Raw genomic sequence first — 26,474 nt, forward strand, 5'->3', positions numbered from 1 at the left:
GCTTTTTCGCGCCTGAGTGGAATTTTGTCTTGTGTTATTTGGGATTGACATTGCTTTACGTAGGTCAGTACATCTTTGTTCATGGCTTCCTTGAAAACTACTTCTCGGGCTTGGGTCCGGAACACAATGGTTTAATGGATATGTCAAACCCAAAGACTAACAAATCTTCTACAGCATTCAGAATGGTGTTCCTGACTGAAGCTGAGGTTATATGTAGTAAAACTTGGTCGCAGCTTTTCTCTGTGGTATACTCCACAATTCGAATATCTTCAGACCTGATAGTGCGGAGCGAAGGAATGCAAGTGAAAAGTTTCATCACGTTATAACGATTCAAGTTTAGGTCGCAATCTTCGTGATGTACATTTTGTAGTCGCAATTTACAATGTTTCCTGGACCAGTATTTGAAGAAGGTTGAGCTTGTGAGGTGAAACGAGGTTGTATGTGTGACTGCAATCTCGTATACTTAGGATTCAATAGTGCAGGTATTCTTGATCCTTGTTCGAGCACCTTCATTCTGCAATCCAAGATCTTGTTCCGCCGTACATCTGGATTGCGGTTTGACAGAGGCTCAGCACCAGAAGCTTTAGGAAACATGTGAGGTTGGCCACTTGGCTTGTCAGTGGGAGAGTCATCTGAGTATGTTGAAAGATCACAGAGATCGATCTCAGACCCTGACTACTTGCTCGCAAAACTTTCTTGATCTGATTCATCAGAGAGAGTACCATTTTGGTCGCAAGAGATTGGCAACTCTGGCCGGGAGATTAGGCCTGGTTTAGTCGAAGGCATACATTTCTGATGTATTTTCTTTGCTTGGTTTTCTGTTGCCGATTTTTAGGATCCTTCATTCTTGCTGATGGTACATCATGAGACGCCTTTTTAGGTGGTGTTTTTTGTACTGGCTTTGTGGCGACCTCTATTGATTTAGCAGGACCATCGAAAATGCCAAAGGAAATCGCTGGTTTCGAAGAAGCGGCTCGTGGAGCTTTGCACTTTGTTGCTTTATCGTAGGATTTGAGGTGACGTCCTGAGAAACCACGTCCAGATTTATTGTTTCAATTTGGTCAACTGGACCACGGGAATCTTTGTCATCGAAGAATCAGTCACAGAGTCAATTGATTTAAGAGAAGGCATTTTGTTGGTGTTGACTACCGGCATTGATAGAACCTTTCCTGGCTCCAGGTTTGAGCCCATCATTGAGGTAGAATGGCGCATCCACTTTACGGCTTCAAGCAGGCCGTCTGATAGGGTGTCATTTTGTCAATGATGGCGTGCGGCAAGATCGCTCAGCCGCTCTTGCCATCGCATTGTCTGTTCGGCTTTGTGAGATAACTGAGTTTGTAAGAAATTGGTCACGGATTCGAATTCGTCCATCTTTTCTTTTAGGGTAACTATTAAGGAAGTCTGATCTTTGAAGGCTTCATGCAGCGATTCATATATCTTTATAAATGGTAGCAGTGCAGTTGAAGAGGCAGCCAAAACGTTATTATAAATTTGCATCGCTGCAGCGGACGAAAGACTGGGTTTAGATTGAGAGTCAGATTTTTCGGCCGTACTTGACTGTGAGTTGTTTACAGAGTCAGAGTGGGAATCACTGAGTCCTGAGGTATTCACAACTGGCAAAGCTAGAGTATCACGCAATGGCTGAGCAGCTTTAGTGCGTGAGCTTGCAATCCTCGACGTACTGGAGATGTCTTTGTGATTTGATTGCACATGTGGATTCGTGTGTATTACATTCATGCTGGTGACAGCCAAGCCTCAGGAGTTTTCTCCGTCAGCTAAGGTCACACCAGTTCGAAAAAGGTTTAATTTCGGATTACGTAAAGTGTCACTTACATGAAGAGACGAGTTTTCAAGGCCGGCATCATGCTGGCGACTATTTCTATGGTCAGAATTTGTTAAAAAGTTAGTGTGAGTACATAACTGAGGAAGTTTTGAGGTATACAGCAGATCAAGAGCCTCAACGGAAATCGGCTGTGTTAGAGTTTTGGCGCTTCTCTGCTCATTTAATGGCCTTTCACTTTCACAGCCCTCCGGGTTTGGGAAATTATTTGTTTCATTTCCGCCGAGTCGGTCATTGTGGTGAATCGTTATGTCAGTAACTGGAGCACCGCCGATTACAACTTCGTTGTTTGTACAATTGGCAACAAGTGTATTTTGTCCTGGAGTATTCACACTTTTGTTTTCTTCTTCTTCTTGAGAAGATTCCATTAACTCTGCATCCGTGCATTCAAATGGAGAGAAAAATTCATCTGCCGTTTCAGAGGTGATCAAATTTTGGTCTGTTTGCCAGAAATTGAGTAACAAAGGTGAACCTAACGGACTTAACGTTACACAAGGTAAGTCAGTCAACGTAAGTAAGCAATGTGGAGGCACAAGTTCTGGGTTTGCGGTGGCGACTTCAGGCGCAGTTATCACTTCAAGCTCGGCAGACTCTTCAGGCATAATAGCAAAATCTGCGCAATTTGGCTTCTCTTTTCCCGCTAGTTGATGGAAGTGAGCTTCTGGGAGCACTAATGCCCTGAGCGGGCAAGGCGTCGCCACAGCCAGGTAATGGGGCTTTGTTTTTTTTTCCCCTTTCATCTACGAGCTTGCATAATGTGGATTTGAGTGGAGACGAGTTGGCAACGCTCGTTTCCAGTGATGGGGCGGGCAATAAAACAGAAGATAAGTCGGACAGGGGATCAGAAGAGATGCTTGAGTCAGTTAACTGGCGAGCATGTTTAGCAACACTTACCTTAGAGGCTTCGGGAACAGAGTCTGCCTTCAGAGCGGTCCACGGGTTTTGCATCCGACGTTGTTGGGTGGTTTTCTTCGTGTGTGCGGCCCTCCATTTCCTGTTTGGGCGGTTTGTGCGGTCATTGTAGCCAGATCACTGTCAGTCGCGGACTGACGCAGACTGACTCTGCGCACGACTCTGCACGCACTCTGCGCGTGATTCAAGCCTTTATAGGCCCATCCCACTAGTTGCCTTAAAGCAGCAGTTCAACAGTTAGTGTCTTGAGGGAAAAGCACGTCACTGCAGCTCGTCTCGACGCAAAAATTACAATGGACTGACACAGACTGACTCTGCGCACGACCCTGCGCACCACTCTGTGCACGCTCCGCGCGTGAATCAAGGCTTAATAGGGCCAGCCCACTAGTTGCTTTAAAGCAGCAGTCCAACAGGTAGTGTCTTGAGGGAAAAGAACGCTGCTGCAGCTCCTCTCGAGGCAAAAAATTACAATGGACTGATGCAGACTTTCATTGTGAAAAGAGGACATGCCAACATCTCCTAGAAAAGCACAAACAGACTTATTAAAATTTTGCCTTGCTTTCTCCATTTGTGGACCAAATGAAGAAGAACGCAGCCACATTTGTCTCTGCGCAATACGAGAAAATATTACTTGGGAATTTGGAAACATGCCCATGACCTTCCCAAGTCCTTCTTTCATCGCAAATTGCAAAGATATTCGTGACACATGTCCTAAACTGTTCCCTCCACAATTAAATATATTTATGTCTGGATGAAGCTCTGTCTGCAAACTAGCAGAGAGAGGTACCAAGCCCAGCAACTTCATTCCACGCACACCATGCTAGTGCACTTCCACGTGAGGGAATCCAAGATCTGCAGCTACTCCACCAATGTACCTCCAACCAATGTATCCATGAGTCTCCCAAAATCCAGACAATCTGTTTTCTGAAACACACAGCCATAGCTAACTGTTCTTCTCTCAGGAAAAAGACTTCCTGACAAACTCTCTGCTTACACAAAACACCCACTAAACTTTACTGACCAATCAATTCCTCGATTCATTCTCATTTACATGCCTCTCCACCCCAAAATCCCTGTATGTAATACGCGATGTCCGTGGACTAACGCCATGTCCGCCGACATATCGTAACTTTGACAGCCCTTCTACCATTTCCACTTCACTCTCAGTGCCATTCCGACATTGGAAACAGCTAACCAGTGACACAACCATCCACCAATCACATCCAAGACCTCTACATCTAACTCCATCATCAGAGTTCAGCACTTAAAATGTACTGTAGATCACTCTGAGTACAAGTCTCATATCATTGGAAAGCACCTACTACAAAAAACTACTGTACAAGTCTTCAAGATTTCTACTTGCAGCTGCATGCATATCCACATGCATGAATACAAACTACAGGTATGCATATTTTCTGTACAGTACATGTACAACTCTTATAAATGTATATAAACAGACTAACTGCCACTTAACCTGTATAGTCTATACAATGAACTTATTGTCATGTTTTCCATCTGCTAAAATCAACTATCACTTCCAAACCTGTCTGCTATTTATTTTCATTTTTACACACACACCTATCTAAAGAATTATGATATTAGAAAATGGAAGAAATAACAATATCATTGTGGAAAAACACTTAGTAGTGTATCATAAAATTACAAACAGCCAATAAAATGTCATTCATCTTCGTACACTCACACACATAGACACTATCATTGAAATGCTCACACCTGCAATAACACCACTACCTGTAAATCACATCCTTCTATTTTATTATCCACAGCTTCATAAATACATATATTCTATGCTTTTCTATGCAGTTTCTACCATTTACCTAATAAAAATTGCAAAATAAATTTAACATTATTTCGTCTTTCTCCTAACATTCTATAACACAGCTTTAGAAACCAAGTGAATTTCATACACATAATATTCTACTCATTTACAAAACATGTTGAACTAACATAATATAAATAAAATATAAAGGCTGCATATAGTCAAATGAAACTGCATGCATACACTATGTTCAGAAATCAAACAAGAATACTACTACAAAGACATCAAAATGAATCTCTCAATTAACATCACTGCTATAAACACACAAAATTACTGACCTCTTTCTTTTACAATTGCAGTGAAGACCACTCTCCTGGAAAACAGCAACATCTGAACTACAAACACCAACTACAAAGAAACCTGCTCATTCCACAAACTACCTTAGTTTCTCTGCCTAGTCCTTAAATCACTCCACAATCTTGCTCCCCCTTATCTCTCCTCTCTCCTTTCTTTCTACACTCCCTCCCACTCCCTTCACTCTGCTGACAACTTTCTTCTCACTATTCCTCCTTCCCCTTGTGCCAAACCTGTTTCCGCTCCTTCCATCTTCTAGCCCCCCAGCACTGGAACACCTTACCTCTCTCACTCCGATCTATTTCTACCTTTTCCGCATTCTATACTTTCCTGAAATCTCTCGTTCTCCATTCTCCAACATGAAACCCCTTCCACCTTCTTGCTTCCTCCGCCCTTGCCTTATCCCTTAATCATCTCCCTCCCCTTCCCTCTCCCCCATTCTCACCTTTAACCCCATCCGTTTCCCTCCTCCTCCTCTTCCCCACCCTTTCCTCTCTCTCACTTCTACTGCACTACTGTCCTTCTCCCCTTCAGTTTAATTGGTCTACTGAATGTTTTCTTGGTCTGATTCTCAATTTTAAATTGCTTCTACTATCCCTGTTATAATGGTAATTGTTATATGTATCATCTTGTTATTAAAATATATTACTCAAACACACTGTGCGGGTGTCATGATGCCTACCCCCGGAGCACCAGGCCAGGCCCAGCACCCCCAGAAGCAGGCATCATGCCCTCGGGTAAAAGCCCAGCGGCCCCTTATAGGGGCTCTTTGGACTCAGTCCTGGCGCCTTTGGCGCTAGGCTCATGTTGGACATCAGTCCTGGGGCCATAGGCGCCAGGCTCATAAAGGGAGGTGTTTTGTGCACTTACCTGATGCAGACCATGCTGCACGCTTCAGGCCTCCCTGAGACCTGAAAGGGACTATTTTTTCATAGGGACTATTTTTTCACTTGGGCGTGGCCAGGGAAGGATACATACCTAGTTGGGGAAGGATACATACCTGGGACTTCTTTGGAGGCTATTTAAGCCACGCCCAGACAGCAGCTCATGCTTCGCGTTGTTCTGCTTCCTGCAGCTTAACGCTCACCGTGTCTGCTCCTGCTCCTGGACTCCAGCCAGCCCGCCTCGAACCTGGAAGACCTGCAAGGAAGGAAGAGAAGAGAAAGGTGAAAACCAAAGACTATTTCAAACTTCTTACCTGCATCCGGAATCTTCTCGCCGGCATCCCTGAAGAAAGACTTCCATTTAAAAGCATTGCGTTGCTCACTGCAGCGCCACGCTTCACTCACCTGTCCTCGAGACATCCCCCGGCTCCATCGCGGCTGTCAGCATCGGACACCACATCTCTGCACCTAGGGGAGAGAGGAAGAAACAAAAGGTGAGCAGAAGGAACACAGAAGGAAAGCCTTATTAACAGCCATAATACTTACCGGCTTTTCTTCCACATTTCGGGTCGGCGCCGCCCCGTTGGCAGGTACCGTACCCCGGCCCCTATGGGGAAAGGACAAGAGACATTTCTGGGGAATGATAAGGACATTTAGAGGGATCGCCCTCATCACTACTCACCTCGGCAGTTTAACCCCTCGACGCATCGCCTTCATTCTGCACCTCAAATAAAGGACAGATCACAGGTTAGAAAGACAACATAAAGGGGGCCTCACTTGAACTTTGAACTTTCATACTTACGGCGCATCGCTCAGGAAAGTTAAGTGGATTTTGCCAGCGCCATTCTGAAAACCAGTGAAGTAACTGGACGAACGCGCGCCCCTGCACCAGAAGCAGGATGGAGAGTTCATCCTTCCAAACCATAAGGTGAGCTTAAACCGGGGTTTGGAGGAAGTTAGAGAGGAACGAAGGGGAAAAGGGGGGAGCTAGCACACTATTCTGCAGACTGTTAACCCCTTTCTCATCTGCAGAGGGATATTCCTACGGGCCAGGCAAGCACGATTTGGAGGCCCTGTCCAATCGGTGTGCCGGGTCCTGCGCATCACACTAGAAGAGGCCACAGCAATCCAGACTAGACCAGCGCCCCCGTGGGAACCAGGTGAGAGTTACAGAACGCGTAGCCTTCCTACAAATTCCCACCCAGGCGCTATGGAAACTTCCGAAAATGACCAGATGGCCCAATTACTGGGGGAATTACGGGCCAAAGTACACGCCGCTCGTCAAGAGACTAGTGCCCTCAGGAGGGAAGTGATTGTAATAAAGGGTAGAGCTGATGACCTTGCTAGACAGCTTTTGCAAGGCCAAGCTGGACAAACTCCTTTACCCAGTTCCGGGGGGAACCCCGCTCCTGTGGTTTCCAGTAACCCGGTGCAGATTAATCTACCTGGGAACATGCCGCTGGCCCCACCTGAACGCTTTGCTGGGGACCCCAAACGATTCGCCGTATTCATGAATCAGTGTCGTTTGCACTTCCTATGCAGACCTGGGGCCTTCCCTAATGATCAGACCAAGGTAGCCTTTGTGTTGTCATATCTCAGCGGCTGTGCTGCCGATTGGTCAGTCTCACTGGTATCTCAAGATGACCCGATTCTTCGTGATTTTCAAGGATTTCAAACAAGCATGGAAAGGTTATTTGCTCGACACTCCCGGGGACAGGCTCTGGATGACAAACTTCTATCTCTGCGACAGGGCAATCAAGACCTTCTATCCTACACTGCAACCTTCAATAGACTAATTGTGGAAACTGGTTGGCCAGAGGATAAAAGAATCACGTTATTCTATCGAGGTCTATGCGGAGAACTTAAAGATATCCTGGCACAAGTTGTAAATCCGCCCCAAGAATGCACTGAATATGTAGACTTAGTGGTCCAATTGGATCACAGGCTGCAAAACAGAAAAGCAGATCGGTCCAAGTTTGAAACCCGGGTGTTGGCCAAGACCCACGCTAACCCCAAGGGGGCTGATGGCTCGGAGCCTATGCAAATCGGAGAGGTTAAAGGACCCCTAACTCAAAAAGAACAGGAAAGAAGACGACAGATGCAATTATGCCTTTATTGTGGGTCCTCTGGACACTTTCTATGAGATTGCCCGGTTAAGCCGCCCAAGAAGGTGGTAGGAGCCGCTGATAAAATCCATGGAAACTCTGTATCGGGAAACGACCACGCCCGTTAAGCGTAGGGGTCCACTTGCCGAGCTTGAAAACTAACTCTCAGACCTCGCATTTCATTGTGCCAATGGTCCTCGTAGATCTGGAACAGCCTAAACGGTTGCATGCTATAAAGGCATACATCGATAGCGGGGCTATAGGAAACTATGTGGATCGAGAATTGGTCTCTAGGATAAACCTCCCTCTGTGTCCTAAAACCAACAAAGATGTCATCACCACAGTAGATGGAACCGAAATTGCCTCTGGACCGGTAACACATTCCACAGCTGAGGTGACGCTTGTAGGTCCGGATGGCCATCGGGAGGCAGTTGTGTTTGATGTAATCAAGGCTCCACAGTTTCAGCTTATTCTCGGAATCCCTTGGTTAGAGACACATAATCCTCAAATTGATTGGCGAGCGAAGAGAATAACCTTCCCGGATTGTGCACAAACCTGCTACCCAGAAAATCCAAAGATTAATCTAGCATCAGTAACCTCTGTCCCCGTGCAACTACGTCCAGAGTACCAAGACTTTCAGGACGTCTTCCAAAAGGAACAGGCCAACACGTTACCTCCCCACAGATCGTACGATTGCCAAATCGATCTGGTGCCCGGTGCACAACCCCCTTGTAGCAGGATTTAGGCCCTTACTGAACCAGAGAATCTGCATTTGAGACAATATTTAGATCAATATCTCGCCAATGGTTTCATTCGCCCGTCAAAGTCCGCGGCATCCTCAGCTTTGTTCTTCGTGCCTAAAAAAGAAGGTGACCTTAGAACTTGTATCGATTACCGCGCTATGAACCAGATAACTGTTAAAAATCGTTACCCTCTGCCTCTGATCCCTGAACTCCTTGACCAGGTGAAGGACGCTTGCGTATACACCAAGTTAGATCTCCGGGGGGCTTATCATCTGGTACGAGTAAAAGAAAGCGACAAATGGAAAACGGCCTTCCGTACAAAATATGGACTATTCGAATACCAGGTGATGCCTTTCGGGGTTGTGCAACGCGCCTGCAGCCTTCCAATTCTTCATGAACGATGTCCTTCGGGAACTCATCGATGTCTGTGTTGTCGTGTATATCGATGACATTCTTGTGTACTCCTCTTTGGAATCTGATCACAGAAAGCATGTCAGGGCCGTCCTAGAGAAACTGCGCCAGCACAAACTGTTTGCCAAGCTGGAAAAATGTGTTTTCCATACCACCGAAAGGTTGAGTTTCTCGGATTCATCCTGACACCTAAAGGGGTCCGAATGGATTCACGGAAAGTGGATGCCATCCTCAAATGGCCATCACCTAGTTCGGTGAAGGGTGTCCAAAGTATGCTTGGTTTTGCCAACTTTTATCGCAGGTTTATCCCGGAGTTTTCACGTGTGGTGCAACCCATCACTGCACTCTTGCGAAAAAATAAACGTTTTGAATGGACCGAGGAAGCCGAACAGGCCTTTCAGGAGTTGAAAGCTAAGTTCACGTCCGCACCTATTTTGAAGCACCCGCGTCCCGATCTCCCATATATAGTCGAAACCGACACGTCCAGCTTAGCCATGGGAGCTGTCCTGTCTCCGAGAGACCCTGAAACCAACCAACTGCACCCCGTAGCATTTTGGTACAGAAAGTTCTCGCCGCCGGAGATAAATTATGCGATCACCGATAAGGAACTATTAGCCATTAAGTCCACCTTTAAGGCTTGGCGGCATTATCGCCTCGGTGCCCGGCATACCATCACCGTGATCACTGATCATCGAAATTTACAATAGTTAAAAACTGCCATGGCTCAATCGTCTCGACAGCTCCGATGGGCTTTGTTCTTTGCTGAGTTCGATTTTGTAATCACCTACCGCCCCGGCTATAAGAATGGTAAGGCGGACGCTCTATCCCGAATTGGAATGGAAGAAATAGACACAAACTCAGAACCTGTGCCGATAATTCCCGAACAAAGAATTTTGGGGATAACCACTTTACAAACCCTTGAAGACATTCAAGCACGAGTGAAACAATTTCTGGACTCTTCAGCCTTGCAGGATTGGATCAAAAGGGGGTCTAACTTTTCAGTCAAGGATGGCTTACCTTACTTCCAAGGATGCTTATTTTTGCCAGAAAAGGAATTGCAAGAACTGGTTATTTCCCGTCATCATGATACCCTGATGGAAGGACATCCTGGCATTGCCAAAACAGAGGAAAAGGTTAAACGACAATTCTGGTGGCCTTCCTGGCGAAAGGATATTAAATCTTTTGTGATGTCCTGTGGAGTTTGTGCCCAAAACAAAGGTCAAAAGACAAGACCCGCCGGTCTTCTTCAGCCCTTAGACATTCCACCAGCACCTTGGCACACCCTGTCACTAGATTTTATCACGGACCTGCCCTCTTGTAATGGTTACAATGCTATTCTGGTTGTGGTGGATTTATTTTCCAAAATGGCCCACTTTATTCCGTTGAAAGGATTACCTTCAGCCTTTGTTCTTGCCAAAGAATTCCTCCAGAATATCATCCGTTTGCATGGATTCCCGTCCATACTAGTCTCCGATCGGGGAAGCCAGTTTATTTCTCATTTTTGGAAAAAGTGTTTTCAACTGGCACAAATCGACGTAAGACTCTCGACCAGCCACCACCCACAGACCGATGGTCAGACGGAGAGAACAAACCAGACCCTTGAACAATATCTACGATGTATGTTGCACCAATCGGAGGGTAATTGGAAGGACATTTTATGGGTGGCTGAATATGCATACAATAACTCGATACACTCTGGAACTGGTCAGAGCCCCTTTTATACCCTATATGGACATCACCCTCGTACTTCAGACTTGGACTCACCTCTGAGCCTTGAAATGCCCGCAGTGGACCATTTGCATTCTACGATTACTCAAGCCTTCAAGGATGCAACTGCACATTTGCAACATGCAAAAGGGAAATACAAAAAGAATGTGGATCTGCATCGAAGAGAGACGCCTCCATACCAAATAGGGGATCAAGTATGGTTGGCTACCAAACACCTATCACTCAAGGGGCCTCGAACTTTTAATCCAAGGTATTTAGGCCCTTACTCGATCAAAGCTATAATCAACCCAGTGGCAGTCAAGCTCGATTTACCAGCTAATATGCGGATTCACCCCGTTTTTCATGTGTCACTTTTGAAACCAGTGCACCCAGGAACCAGATTAACAAAGCCACCAGAACTGATTCAGATAGATGGGGAGCCTGAATTCGAGGTGAAGAACATTTTGGATTCTAAGATCTCAAAATCAAAACTTTTCTATCTAATTGATTGGAAAGGGTACGGGCCTCAGGAAAGGTCTTGGGAACCGCTTTGGTACGACAACTATGAAGTGACACCTAAGGTCGTTCCACGGTGGGGCCGTTCGCAAGGTTGTACCTTGTGAGGAGCATAGTAGGTTGAGTTCTTCTACTTCATCCTCCATTTCCGCTCCTCTAACCACAAGAGACACTCCTGTGGGAGAGCGCATCCCTCTAGCTGCCTCACAGGCCATTCACAATGCTGATGACCCTTACCTTTTGAGGGTCACAGTTTTGTGTATGTACTGAAACGCAGTACTCTGCAGGTGGGAGAGTCTTCAAAGTGCTTTTGAGACTACGGTCTCGGAGCACGAGAAGACCTGCCCACTACCTAAGTAAGGCCCACCGTACATCTTCCTCACTCCACCTGCCCTTTCTTGTCACCATGGTTGGTGTCCCCCCTTACTCTCCGTTCCCCTCCTCTCCTAGTGTGTTGTGTGTAAAAAAAAAATATATATAAAACAACAAAAATCCCCCCAAAAAAGGCTCTTTTCAGAGCTGCCTTTCACAGTCTAAAAATAGAAGTGACAAATAAATGGAGCAGGGCCCAGGGCTTTTTTTTTTTTTAGAAGTCCGCGGACAGTTCGCGAATGTCAAACACTTTGGGGTGCTGCCCTATCAAAATCATTGCACTTTTCTCTGGGAGGAATTGGTTGCTCTGAAAAGAGCCTTTTGGTGTTTATTTTTTGTGTTTGAAAAACCTGAAATAGTCAATACCTACTGCAAAATGGATGGCTGTAATTCCACAAAAGGACGCAATGCATTTCGTACATTTCTCAGAAAAATCTGTTTACCAGCATAAGTAAGATGGACTCCATCTCTGCAAAAATTGTATGTGCTACGAAACATATTATTTTCATTTTCTTTTATTTTATTATTTTTTTTTAATTTGAAACCTCAGCCTGATAATACCCAGTGTAAACACCGGAACTTCAAGCTTTTGTTACAACTTATTATTCATCATTTCAACAATCACAAAAGTTCTGTATACATATAAAAGGAATCTAGCTCCCACGTGAACACACATGTCTTTAGACAGTCAACACTTTTTCATCAAGCCTTAGTGAGCCATGAAGTCTACTACAGCGCAACTTAGTTTGGTGCAGTGACCAGCGCTGGCGTAAGACCACCAGTCTCAATTGCTTGCTGCAGCAGGAATAAAATCACTTAAGTGCTGCATCTGTTTTAATACAAGCCGCTTGCACTCGGTTAGGAGATGTTCAGTTGTTTCTATTTCGCTATTACAAAAGCGACACATGTTGTCATTTCCTTCGCTTATATGTCGGCGCCGCAGCATCTCTTTTGTTTTTATGGCGTTTACGCGAAGTCTCAGAAATTGATCACAGTGATGACGAGAGGGACAGTTTGTTAGATACAAGCTTGGTACATTTAGCTTGTGGGCCCCGATTCCTGAGTCGAGAGTTGTCGACATTCGTTGGCGATGGTCAATGTTCTGGATCCAGCACCAATGTTCGAACTTCATTTTTGTGACTTGTGGACACATACTCAAGTCGTTCAAGTTTAGTTTGGCATTAGCTAAAGTTGAGATCATCCTCTGCTTCCACTCTTCTAAGATCTTTGATGTCCCCAAACATGGACTTGGACAAAAAATGTGGAATGCTGGAGCCACGGGGGTCTGACTCATCTTGCGTAGTGCCATTAGTGATTTCCACAGTACACAAGTGTAGAGTGAATTTAGCGACAGTACATATCTTATCTGGATCATCAAAATATAAGGAGGCAGCCTAAAGACTCGATGCCAAAAGATCCCTTCCAGTTTCTGCCAGAATAAGATGTCAATATTCCACCCGGATTCTGAACCGAAGGTGATTGCTGGGACAACCTTTAGAGCATCAAAGGTTAGAACAGGATCAAGAGTGAATGTGCCCTAGTTTTTGTTCAACAACTGAGCTTGGATGTTAAGTTGTATCATTCGATTTTCTATTTCTATTTTCCAGTGGTGTTCATGTAGGGACTTGTTGAACGTAATCCCCATGTATCTAATGGAGTTAACCACCCCAAGATGTTTCCCATCAACTCTCCACGTGAAGGCTTTCCGTTTCTTGGAATCTCGTTGACCAATTATGACAATCTTTGTCTTTTCAGTGCTCAAGACCAGATCGTTGATGTTCAAATACTCTTCTAGATTTGACAACTGCCGTTGGAGACCTATTTGGGTACGGTCCAGGAGAACCACATTGTCGGCATAGATAATACATCCGATTTCGTTGTGATTTAACTTTGGTGGAAATCATCGTACATTTCTTCAGAACTCTGGTAGATTGCAAATGAACAATTTAAAAAGTTCAGCTGCCAACAGGCACCCTTGTTTCACTCCTTTGCTCATAGGTATTTGCCTGGATAGAGCACCTTGGTCGTTCAGTCTGATGCGAACAGCAGTTTGTGAGTGTAAAGCTATTATTGGTTCGATTAAATTGCGGGGACAATTCCAGTTGATCAATTTTTGCCACAATTTATCATGATTGATGCTGTCAAAGGCGCCCCGCAGATCAATAAAAGCCAGGTAAAGATGTGTCTTTGCTTTTAGGGTTTCCAGTTTTAATATGTTTAGTAGGAATGAACTAACTTCCACTCCAACACCTCTGGTGATTCCAGTTTGTCTGATATCGAAGATGAGGTTGGACACAGACCATGCTGCTAACTTTTAGCACAGAAAAGAGGCAAACATTTTACTATAGTGTCCAACAAGGCAATCAGGCGATAGTTGGTTGGATCTACTCGATTGCCCTTTTTATATATTGGCACAATAATTGCTTCTCACCAGGAGTCTGGGATCGACATTGATGTAGACAGTCGCAGAAACAACGATTCAATGAAAGTTGCCCATAGCGCCTCATTTTCCTTGAGCATCATGTTTGTTATTAGGTGAGGGCCTGTGCCATGCAATCTTTTTAAGGCCCGGATTACTGCCTCTATGTCATCTTTACTGATGCATAGATCCCATGATGTCAGGTCGAATTTCGGCACCATCGATGTTTCCGAGAATGGATCACTAAGGATGTTTGTGAAGTGTTCCTCCCATTTTCAGGCATCAATTACATTTGACAGCATGGAAGATTGACGTACATTTCCTGTATTGAGGATTACCCAAATTTTGCAGGAGTTCTTTGTTATCAGTTCCTTCATTAAGACCTCGGCTCTGTCTTGCTCGATTATTATCCTTTGAGATTTTAGCCAGTTACGATAATCCTGAAGATGCTCACGAATTTTGTTTTGGCTAATCAGGTTGTTGCTGTTCATGAGTCTTGATTGTTTTTTTTTTAAGGCACGAATATCACGTCTCATAGCCTTTTTTGCTTTGAAGTAATGTCATTGATGATATACGTTTATGCTTTATGCTCGATCTGCGATTCAAGGCTTTTGCTGTAACAAAGTCATATAATAAAGGAGCATAATTCACCGACAGGGCTGTTTCAAGAAGGAATTTTTGACCTAATTTCTCGATCTTGGGTCCGTAAATCCGGAAACTATTTCCTCGTGCGTTGACGGGTATTGAAGATTTGTGTCGTTTACATTCAGTGTACCATTCCCCAGTGCAAGTTACGCAAAGAAGATTATGTTTGTTAGAAGGCATGTCAGTTCTTGCCAAGGTCATCTCTCAGTCGAATAGATGGTAAGAGACCCAGAAATAGTCGATTATTGAATGTGCTTTGTGGTTTAACCAAGTTAATTGAGGTGGTTGGTCTCCTGGTGCAGTTCCGTTTACCATCTTGCAATTACGATTTCCGAGAGCGAGGCTCCACTGCTGGCTCCGTGTAGATAACTCATCGTCTGGTAGCAATTTGTAATTTCCAGAAGTAGAGTCATAGTTGAACCACGTACAGTTTAGATCGCCAGCACATATAATCGATAGATTTGTGTACTTCAAGAGTGGCTTGTCAATGAGTGATGTGACCGTGTTTATGAAGGTCCTTGTGCTTATTTTGTTTGGGTTCCAGTATCCATTTAAAACAAGCAAGTGTTTTCTTGCGGAATGATTTTCTTCAGCAGTTTGTAGCAAGGCTCCTTGAACAAATGGGTTTGGGTTGAATGAGTCCACAAGGCTCCACCACAGATTTATTTTGATCAACATCAGTAAGCCAGAAGATGGTCGCCCCAAGGCACTTTTAATAGCTGGATCTAATAGGGATACATAGCCATCTCTGATTGGTGGGTCGCTTAACCATGTCTCCTGGAGACAGATGATGAATACTTTTTCCAATTAGCGGTCACAGCTGTTAAATAAATGGGTGAATCCCCTGGTGTTCCAAGATATGAATTCCCGTTTGCATTGAGATTCAGTGACTAATGGCTAACGCTGGGTCGCTGCAGCGTGGCGATTAGCGCTTTTTCGCGCCTGAGTGGAATTTTGTCTTGTGTTATTTGGGATTGACATTGCTTTACGTAGGTCAGCACATCTTTGTTCATGGCTTCCTTGAAAACTACTTCTCGGACTTGGGTCCGGAACACAATGGTTTAATGGATATGTCAAACCCAAAGACTAACAAATCTTCTACAGCATTCAGAATGGTGTTCCTGACTGAAGCTGAGGTTATATGTAGTAAAACTTGGTTGCAGCTTTTCTCTGTGGTATACTCCACAATTCGAATATCTTCAGACCTGATAGTGCGGAGCGAAGGAATGCAAGTGAAAAGTTTCATCACGTTATAACGATTCAAGTTTAGGTCGCAATCTTCGTGATGTACATTTTGTAGTCGCAATTTACAATGTTTCCTGGACCAGTATTTGAAGAAGGTTGAGCTTGTGAGGTGAAACGAGGTTGTATGTGTGACTGCAATCTCGTATACTTAGGATTCAATAGTGCAGGTATTCTTGATCCTTGTTCGAGCACCTTCATTCTGCAATCCAAGATCTTGTTCCGCCGTACATCTGGATTGCGGTTTGACAGAGGCTCAGCACCAGAAGCTTTAGGAAACATGTGAGGTTGGCCACTTGGCTTGTCAGTGGGAGAGTCATCTGAGTATGTTGAAAGATCACAGAGATCGATCTCAGACCCTGACTACTTGCTCGCAAAACTTTCTTGATCTGATTCATCAGAGAGAGCACCATTTTGGTCGCAAGAGATTGGCAACTCTGGCCGGGAGATTAGGCCTGGTTTAGTCGAAGGCATACATTTCTGATGTATTTTCTTTGCTTGGTTTTCTGTTGCCGATTTTTAGGATCCTTCATTCTTGCTGATGGTACATCATGAGACGCCTTTTTAGGTGGTGTTTTTTGTACTGGCTTTGTGGCGACCTCTATTGATTTAGCAGGACCATCGAAAATGCCAAAGGAAATTGCTGGTTTCGAAGTAGCGGCTCGTGGAGCTTTGCACTTTGTTTGTTGCTTTATCGTAGGATTTGAGGTGACGTCCTGAGAAACCACGTCCAAATTTATTGTTTCAATTTGGTCAACTGGACCACGGGAATCTTTGTCAGGATCCTCAATCGCAAGGGAAGTGGAGATTAATTGTGTATTGTTGAATCGATCATATGAAATCGAAGAATCTGTCACAGAGTCAATTGATTTAAGAGAAGGCATTTTGTTGGTGTCGACTACCGGCATTGATAGAACCTTTCCTGGCTCCAGGTTTGAGCCCATCATTGAGGTAGAATGGCGCATCCACTTTACGGCTTCAAGCAGGCCGTCTGATAGGGTGTCATTTTGTCAATGATGGCGTGCGGCAAGATCGCTCAGCCGCTCTTGCCATCGCATTGTCTGTTCGGCTTTGTGAGATAACTGAGTTTGTAAGAAATTGGTCACGGATTCGAATTTGTCCATCTTTTCTTTTAGGGTAACTATTAAGGAAGTCTGATCTTTGAAGGCTTCATGCAGCGATTCATATATCTTTATAAATGGTAGCAGTGCAGTTGAAGAGGCAGCCAAAACGTTATTATAAATTTGCATCGCTGCAGCGGACGAAAGACTGGGTTTAGATTGAGAGTCAGATTTTTCGGCCGTACTTGACTGTGATTTGTTTACAGAGTCAGAGTGGGAATCACTGAGTCCTGAGGTATTCACAACTGGCAAAGCTAGAGTATCACGCAATGGCTGAGCAGCTTTAGTGCGTGAGCTTGCAATCCTCGACGTACTGGAGATGTCTTTGTGATTTGATTGCACATGTGGATTCGTGTGTATTACATTCATGCTGGTGACAGCCAAGCCTCAGGAGTTTTCTCCGTCAGCTAAGGTCACACCAGTTCGAAAAAGGTTAAATTTTGGATTACGTAAAGTGTCACTTACATGAAGAGACAAGTTTTCAAGGCCGGCATCATGCTGGCGACTATTTCTATGGTCAGAATCCGTTAAAAAGTTAGTGTGAGTACATAACTGAGGAAGTTTTGAGGTATACAGCAGATCAAGAGCCTCAACGGAAATCGGCTGTGTTAGAGTTTTGGCGCTTCTCTGCTCCTTTAATGGCCTTTCACTTTCACGGCCCTCCGGGTTTGGGAAATTATTTGTTTCATTTCCGCCGAGTCGGTCATTGTGGTGAATCGTTATGTCAGTAACTGGAGCACTGCCGATTACAACTTCGTTGTTTGTACAATTGGCAACAAGTGTATTTTGTCCTGGAGTATTCACACTTTTGTTTTCTTCTTCTTCTTGAGAAGATTCCATTAACTCTGCATCCGTGCATTCAAATGGAGAGAAAAATTCATCTGCCGTTTCAGAGGTGATCAAATTTTGGTCTGTTTGCCAGAAATTTAGTAACAAAGGTGAACCTAACGGACTTAACGTTACACAAGGTAAGTCAGTCAACGTAAGTAAGCAATGTGGAGGCACAAGTTCTGGGTTTGCGGTGGCGAATTCAGGCGCAGTTATCACTTCAAGCTCGGCAGACTCTTCAGGCATAATAGCAAAATCTGCGCAATTTGGCTTCTCTTTTCCCGCTAGTTGATGGAAGTGAGCTTCTGGGAGCACTAATGTCCTGAGCGGGCAAGGCGTCGCCACAGCCAGGTAATGGGGCTTTGTTTTTTTTTTCCCCTTTCATCTACGAGCTTGCATAATGTGGATTTGAGTGGAGACGAGTTGGCAACGCTCGTTTCCAGTGATGGGGCGGGCAATAAAACAGAAGATAAGTCGGACAGGGGATCAGAAGAGATGCTTGAGTCAGTTAACTGGCGAGCATGTTTAGCAACACTTACCTTAGAGGCTTCGGGAACAGAGTCTGCCTTCAGAGCGGTCCACGGGTTTTGCATCCGACGTTGTTGGGTGGTTTTCTTCGTGTGTGCGGCCCTCCATTTCCTGTTTGGGCGGTTTGTGCGGTCATTGTAGCCAGATCACTGTCAGTCGCGGACTGACGCAGACTGACTCTGCGCACGACTCCGCACGCACTCTGCGCGTGATTCAAGCCTTTATAGGCCCAGCCCACTAGTTGCCTTAAAGCAGCAGTTCAACAGTTAGTGTCTTGAGGGAAAAGCACGTCACTGCAGCTCCTCTCGAGGCAAAAATTACAATGGACTGACACAGACTGACTCTGCGCACCACCCTGCGCACCACTCTGTGCGCGCTCCGCGCGTGAATCAAGGCTTTATAGGCCCAGCCCACTAGTTGCTTTAAAGCAGCAGTCCAACAGGTAGTGTCTTGAGGGAAAAGAACGTTGCTGCAGCTCCTCTCGAGGCAAAAATTGCAATGGACTGATGCAGACTTTCATTGTGAAAAGAGGACATGCCAACATCTCCTAGAAAAGCACAAACAGACTTATTAAAATTCTGCCTTGCTTTCTCCATTTGTGGACCAAATGAAGAAGAACGCAGCCACATTTGTCTCTGCGCAATACGAGAAAATATTACTTGGGAATTTGGAAACATGCCCATGACCTTCCCAAGTCCTTCTTTCATCGCAAATTGCAAAGATATTCGTGACACATGTCCTAAACTGTTCCCTCCACAATGAAATATAATTATGTCTGGATGAAGCTCTGTCTGCAAACTAGCACAGAGAGGTACCAAGCCCAGCAACTTCATTCCACGCACTCCATGCTAGTGCACTTCCAAATGAGGGAATCCAAGATCTGCAGCTACTCCACAGCGTTGTGCATGTACCTCCAACCAATGTATCCATGAGTCTCCCAAAATCCAGACAATCTGTTTTCTGAAACACACAGCCATAGCTAACTGTTCTTCTCTCAGGAAAAAGACTTCCTGACAAACTCTCTGCTTACACAACACACCCACTAAACTTTACTGACCAATCAATTCCTCTGTTCATTCTCATTTTCATGCCTCTCCACCCCAAAATCCCTGTATGTAATACGCGATGTCCGCGGACTAACGCCATGTCCGCCGACATATCGTAACTTTGACAGCCCTTCTACCATTTCCACTTCACTCTCAGTGCCATTCCGACATTGGAAACAGCTAACCAGTCACACAACCATCCACCAATCACATCCAAGACCTCTACATCTAACTCCATCATCAGAGTTCAGCACTTAAAATGTACTGTAAATCACTCTGAGTACAAGTCTCATATCATTGGAAAGCACCTACTACAAAAAACTACTGTACAAGTCTTCAAGATTTCTACTTGCAGCTGCATGCATATCCACATGCATGAATACAAACTACAGGTATGCATATTTTCTGTACAGTACATGTACAACTCTTATAAATGTATATAAACAGACTAACTGCCACTTAACCTGTATAGTCTATACAATGAACTTATTGTCATGTTTTCCATCTGCTAAAATCAACTATCACTTCCAAACCTGTCTGCTGTCTAACTTTATTTTTACACACACACCTATCTAAAAAATTATGATATTAGAAAATGGAAGAAATAACAATATCATTGTGGAAAAACACTTAGTAGTGTATCATAAAATTACAAACAGCCAATAAAATGTCATTCATCTTCGTACACTCACACACATAGACACTATCATTGAAATGCTCACACCTGCAATAACACCACTACCTGTAAATCACATCCTTCTATTTTATTACCCGCAGCTTCATAAATACATATATTCTATGCTTTTCTATGCAGTTTCTACCATTTACCTAATAAAAATTGCAAAATAAATTTAACATTATTTCGTCTTTCTCCTAACATTCTATAACACAGCTTTAAGAAACCAAGTGAATTTCATACACATAATATTCTACTCATTTACAAAACATGTTGAACTAACATAATATAAATAAAATATAAAGGCTGCATATAGTCAAATGAAACTGCATGCATACACTATGTTCAGAAATCAAACAAGAATACTACTACAAAGACATCAAAATGAATCTCTCAATTAACATCACTGCTATAAACACACAAAATTACTGACCTCTTTCTTTTACAATTGCAGTGAAGACCACTCTCCTGGAAAACAGCAACATCTGAACTACAAACACCAACTACAAGAAACCTGCTCATTCCACAAACAAAGATTAAGTACAATACTACCTTAGTTTCTCTGCCTAGTCTTTAAATCACTCCACAATCTTGCTCCCCCTTATCTCTCCTCTCTCCTCTCTTTCTACATTCCCTCCCACTCTGCTGACAACTTTCTTCTCACTATTCCTCCTTCCCCTTGTGCCAAACCTGTTTCCGCTCCTTCCATCTTCTAGCCCCCCAGCACTGGAACACCTTACCTCTCTCACTCCGCTCTATTTCTACCTTTTCCGCATTCTATACTTTCCTCAAATCTCTCGTTCTCCATTCTCCAACATGAAACCCCTTCCACCTTCTTGCTCCCTCCGCCCTTGCCTTATCCCTTAATCATCTCCCTCCCCTTCCCTCTCCCCCATTCTCACCTTTAACCCCATCCGTTTCCCTCCTCCTCCTCTTCCCCACCCTTTCCTCTCTCTCACTTCTACTGCACTACTGTCCTTCTCCCCTTCAGTTTAATTGGTCTACTGTACGTTTTCTTGGTCTGATTCTCAATTTTAAATTGCTTCTACTATCCCTGTTATAATGGTAATTGTTATATGTATCATCTTGTTATTAAAATATATTACTCAAACACACTGTGCGGGTGTCATGATGCCTACCCCCGGAGCACCAGGCCAGGCCCAGCACCCCCGGAAGCAGGCATCATGCCCTCGGGTAAAAGCCCAGCGGCCCCTTATAGGGGCTCTTTGGACTCAGTCCTGGCGCCTTTGGCGCCAGGCTCATGTTGGACATCAGTCCTGGCGCCATAGGCGCCAGGCTCATAAAGGGAGGTGTTTTGTGCACTTACCTGATGCAGACCATGCTGCACGCTTCAGGCCTCCCTGAGACCTGAAAGGGACTATTTTTTCACTTGGGCGTGGCCAGGGAAGGATACATACCTAGTTGGGGAAGGATACATACCTGGGACTTCTTTGGAGGCTATTTAAGCCACGCCCAGACAGCAGCTCATGCTTCGCGTTGTTCTGCTTCCTGCAGCTTAAAGCTCACCGTGTCTGCTCCTGCTCCTGGACTCCAGCCACACCCGCCTCGAACCTGGAAGACCTGCAAGGAAGGAAGAGAAGAGAAAGGTGAAAACCAAAGACTATTTCAAACTTCTTACCTGCATCCGGAATCTTCTCGCCGGCATCCCTGAAGAAAGACTTCCATTTAAAAGCATTGCGTTGCTCACTGCAGCGCCACGCTTCACTCACCTGTCCTCGAGACATCTCCCGGCTCCATCGCGGCTGTCAGCATCGGACACCACATCTCTGCACCTAGGGGAGAGAGGAAGAAACAAAAGGTGAGCAGAAGGAACACAGAAGGAAAGCCTGATTAACAGCCATAATACTTATCGGCTTTTCTTCCACATTTCGGGTCGGCGCCGGCCCTTTGGCCGGTACCGTACCCCGGCCCCTGTGGGGAAAGGACAAGAGACATTTCTGGGGAATGATAAGGACATTTAGAGGGATCGCCCTCATCACTACTCACCTCAGCAGTTTAACCCCTCGACGCATCGCCTTCATTCTGCACCTGAAATAAAGGACAGATAACAGGTTAGAAAGACAACATAAAGGGGGCCTCACTTGAACTTTGAACTTTCATACTTACGGCGCATCGCTCAGGAAAGTCAAGTGGATTTTGCCAGCGCCATTCTGAAAACCAGTGAAGTAACTGGACGAATGCGCGCCCCTGCACCAGAAGCAGGATGGAGAGTTCATCCTTCCAAACCATAAGGTGAGCTTAAACCGGGGTTTGGAGGAAGTTAGAGAGGAACGAAGGGGGAAAGGGGGGAGCTAGCACACTATTCTGCAGACTGTTAACCCCTTTCTCATCTGCAGAAGGATATTCCTACGGGCCAGGCAAGCACGATTTGGAGGCCCTGTCCAATCGGTGTGCCGGGTCCTGCGCATCACGCTAGAAGAGGCCACAGCAATCCAGACTAGACCAGCGCCCCCGTGGGAACCAGGTGAGCGTTACAGCGGGTGATTCATGTAATTTGTGCACCAAACAAACGAAGATTTGTGTACCATTCTACCCACAAATCACCATTTATTAAGCAGGGATTAGCACGCAGAACGGCACACAACTCCCCGTTTTTCAGAGCACAAATAACATAACTCAGCTCCTGGAATATTAGTATTACAAAACAAAGAATTGTTTTAATTTTATACCATTTGATTTACTATTAGTGCTTATCCTCACCACAAGCTCAATTTCTACTGTCATCTGAACCGCAGTATAGTAACACACAAATAGAAGAATAGCCTTCCCAACTAATTGTAGCTGCCCAATGCACAATCACACACCACCAGATACATCTTTACCATCATACTCAAACACTCATGCATACAGCACACATACATTGCACAACAGCCCGACCCATACCTTCTATTTTTTTGTATCAACAGACCCCACAGAATGCCTACCAAACAGCAAGTCTGTAGAAAAGCATCGCAGAAATAGAGCAAATGAAAATAAAAATGTCCAAAATAAGCATCCATCTCTAGCAGTTTGTGCAAAAACTTCAAACAAAATAACTAATACAGTCATTTAGCAAAACTAAACAATCTTCCAGTAAAGAAACGGTGCCTCCTCTATCAAAATGTAAAAGAACACAGAAAATGATTAACAGAAATCCAGCTACCACTACTGCTACTAAAACTGCTCCTATAAATCTTGATATAGTAGGAAGTAACCATACCAAAAAAAGTATCTTAGCAAAAATGTTCCACAACAGAGTCCTTCAGAATCTTATACAAACAGGAAACAAAATATTGCACAACCCTTAAAAACTAACGCAGAAAATTAATCTTAGAAGCTCTCTGTCGAGGTGAATCGAGTAACACCACAAGCACAGAACCATATTTCAATGAAGAAGCATACAAACAAAATCAAACAAACACAATTGCCATCCAGAGCAGTGGACAACGTTATGAAAAACTTAATAATACCATAATGGAACAAGAAATACTGCTTACAAAAATATCCCCAGAAAACTCAGAATCAATTCTCCATTTGACTGACTAGAACATCCAGTATACAAATGGTCATGCACGTCAATGTGTAACATTGCCAAACAATCTTTCAAAAAAATCTTTACACCAGTTCCTCAATCAATAGGTAAAATCAAAATAAAACTGCTGCAACATATGGATACCTGTCCAGTGTGCAAATTCACAGGACTGCAAGGTCATTCATTGACCTGCATTTCAGGACCTATTTGCAAAAGCAGCTTCCATGATATCAACACATCATTCAACTATAAGAAATCTAGTCTATAAACTGTACTATGCTAAAAGTCCTGTTTTAGGACTAGCCAGTTTAAATAACACTCTTCTACATGGAAAAGCCAAAGACCTACTCGAAGAAATTAACCATATCCAGAGTAAATATTTTGGAAGTGAAAACCACTTACAAAATGCAATAGCTTTAAAACAGACTAGCAAAAATTATGCACATGGCAACCTTCTACTACACACATACAAAAAAGAAATACTTAAATTCAAAAGTACATCCGCTGAAGTACCAAACCATGTGTGTGTGTGTTGCTGCAGAACTTTTTTTTACAAAAGTAACACAAAAACTATAAACATAACATACAAATTAGGAGACAATGAAGATTCCAACTGGTTTTAATTAACTCTCAACCTTATAGCAGAAAACAAGTATGAAATAACTGACCGCTTAACACTTTGCAGTTACTGCACTACAAAACTTGACAATAATCAAACTCCTTCACATACTATCACAAATAATGTGGAATTATTCCCTCTACCAAAACCCCTGCAACAACTCAATTTATATGAGAGCATCATAATTCAAACAGTGCACCCATTTCAAGCAATAATCCACCTTCAACCAAAAACAGCAACATTACCTTCCTCTGAATTGGTGAAAAGCATTCGCGGCAAAGTAGTATATTTACCATTAGATCTAAAAGAAAATGTGCACACTCTGGGAGTGCAATGTCCAATAGAACATTCTTTAATTGTCTTAGTAAATGGTGTACCTACAAAAGACAACAACTGCTAGACTTACATTAAGTTAGACAAGCCTTACAATATCTAAAAGAAAATAATGAATACTACAAAGAAATAAATATTGAAGAAAACTTAAGGGAAACAACTGAAATAATTCAAGAGTCACCAGAAACTGGTCAATTTGAACTTCTAGAACCCGCTACAGTATCCAATATTTTAGACCATTATACAATTCATCCATTACACTCTAATGACACCATAGAAGATGCACTAGAAACGTACCAAATGTGACAAACGAAAGGATCACCAATCAGCATGTTGGAAAAGGGTATGGAAGCACATGCTTTTCCTCTGCTCTTTCCTACTGGCAAAGGAGGAAGGTACGATGATAGACCCACTCAGATAACCGCATCAGAATACCGTTCATTACGAATGTATTCTGAAGATCCCAGATTTAGACAAAATGTGGAATAAATATATACCACCTACACTTTGAAAGTGAACTAGCAACTCTATGTTACGGAGTTGCACACACATTAAAATCAGGAACCCACTTTCAAAATATGTCAGCTACACAATTACTACAAAAGGTGCAAGAAACAGATGAAGTTTAACAATCAAGCATTACAAATCTGTTAGCAAACACGCGTGGTACGAAAGAGTACTGGTACCGACGTCAGGGAGATGTACGTTGTGTGATAAGAAAACTTGGCCCACTCACATGGTTTGTTACATTAAGTTGTGCAGCATATGCATGGAAAGATCTAGATGATTTCCTATGCATAGCAAACAAAAACAAACCACACATAGTTATACTAACACCTAGAGAACTTTGCTCTCTAGATCCTGTTAATTTTTCAAGATATTTCCATCATCGCTTCATTGCTATGCTACACTTTATTTGTAATAAAACTGTTCCTCCCCTCGAAGAAGTACAACACTTCTTTTGGAGAAAAGAATACCAAGCCAGAGGAGCACCACATACCCACATGCTTTTATGGATTAAAGATGCTCCTAAATTTGGTAAAGACAGTGATGCCACTGTGTTACAGTTTATCGAAAAATATGTCACTTGTGAAATTTCATCAGAAGCAACAAATAGTGATCTTCATGCACAAATTCTACAATTTCAAAGACACAAATGTGGCAAATATTGTCGCAAATACAAAAAGAAAGGGACATACTACACCAAATGCTGTTTTGGTTTCCCTAGACCGGTTACAGAAACAGGTGAAGTGAACAACTTCATGTCATCAGTTAGACATAGTGTTAAAGGTAAATCACCTAAAAATACATATTACATAAAAAGAACAGAAGAAGCAAAATATAGCAATGATTACAATGCAATCATTGCCCTATTGTGGAATGCAAACATAGATGTGCAGTACATTGCAGATAATTCCACTGCAGTTGCACAATATGTTACAGCCTACTTAAAAAAAACCAGTAAAAACAGAGCTTCAAGACCTCCGGAATGACCTGTCATCAGACAAAACACTGTCTCAGAAATTGTACAGATTGGGCACAAAAATGCTCTCCCATAGAGAATGTGGCTGCTATGAAGCTGCAGATAATTTAAAGGGTACTGCTTTGTATGGAAAATCTGAAAATATAGTATGGCTAAGTCTTGCTCCTGCTAAATCTAGAAAAAGAGTTCTCAAATCATACGACAACATAGAAACAATAGCCAAAAATGATCCCAACAGCCAAGACATTTTGAAAAACAATTTACTAGACACATACTACCCAAACAGAAGTACCACTTTGGAAACCATGTGTCTATACCACATAGCCCAGAACTGCACATACAAAAATAGTATAAAACCCGATGAAAAGAAAAGGTAGA

This window comes from Ambystoma mexicanum, chromosome 6q (genome assembly GCF_040938575.1).
Source record: "Ambystoma mexicanum isolate Mex_15411 chromosome 6q, UKY_AmexF1_1, whole genome shotgun sequence".
Classification (NCBI taxonomy): Eukaryota; Metazoa; Chordata; class Amphibia; order Caudata; family Ambystomatidae; genus Ambystoma; species Ambystoma mexicanum.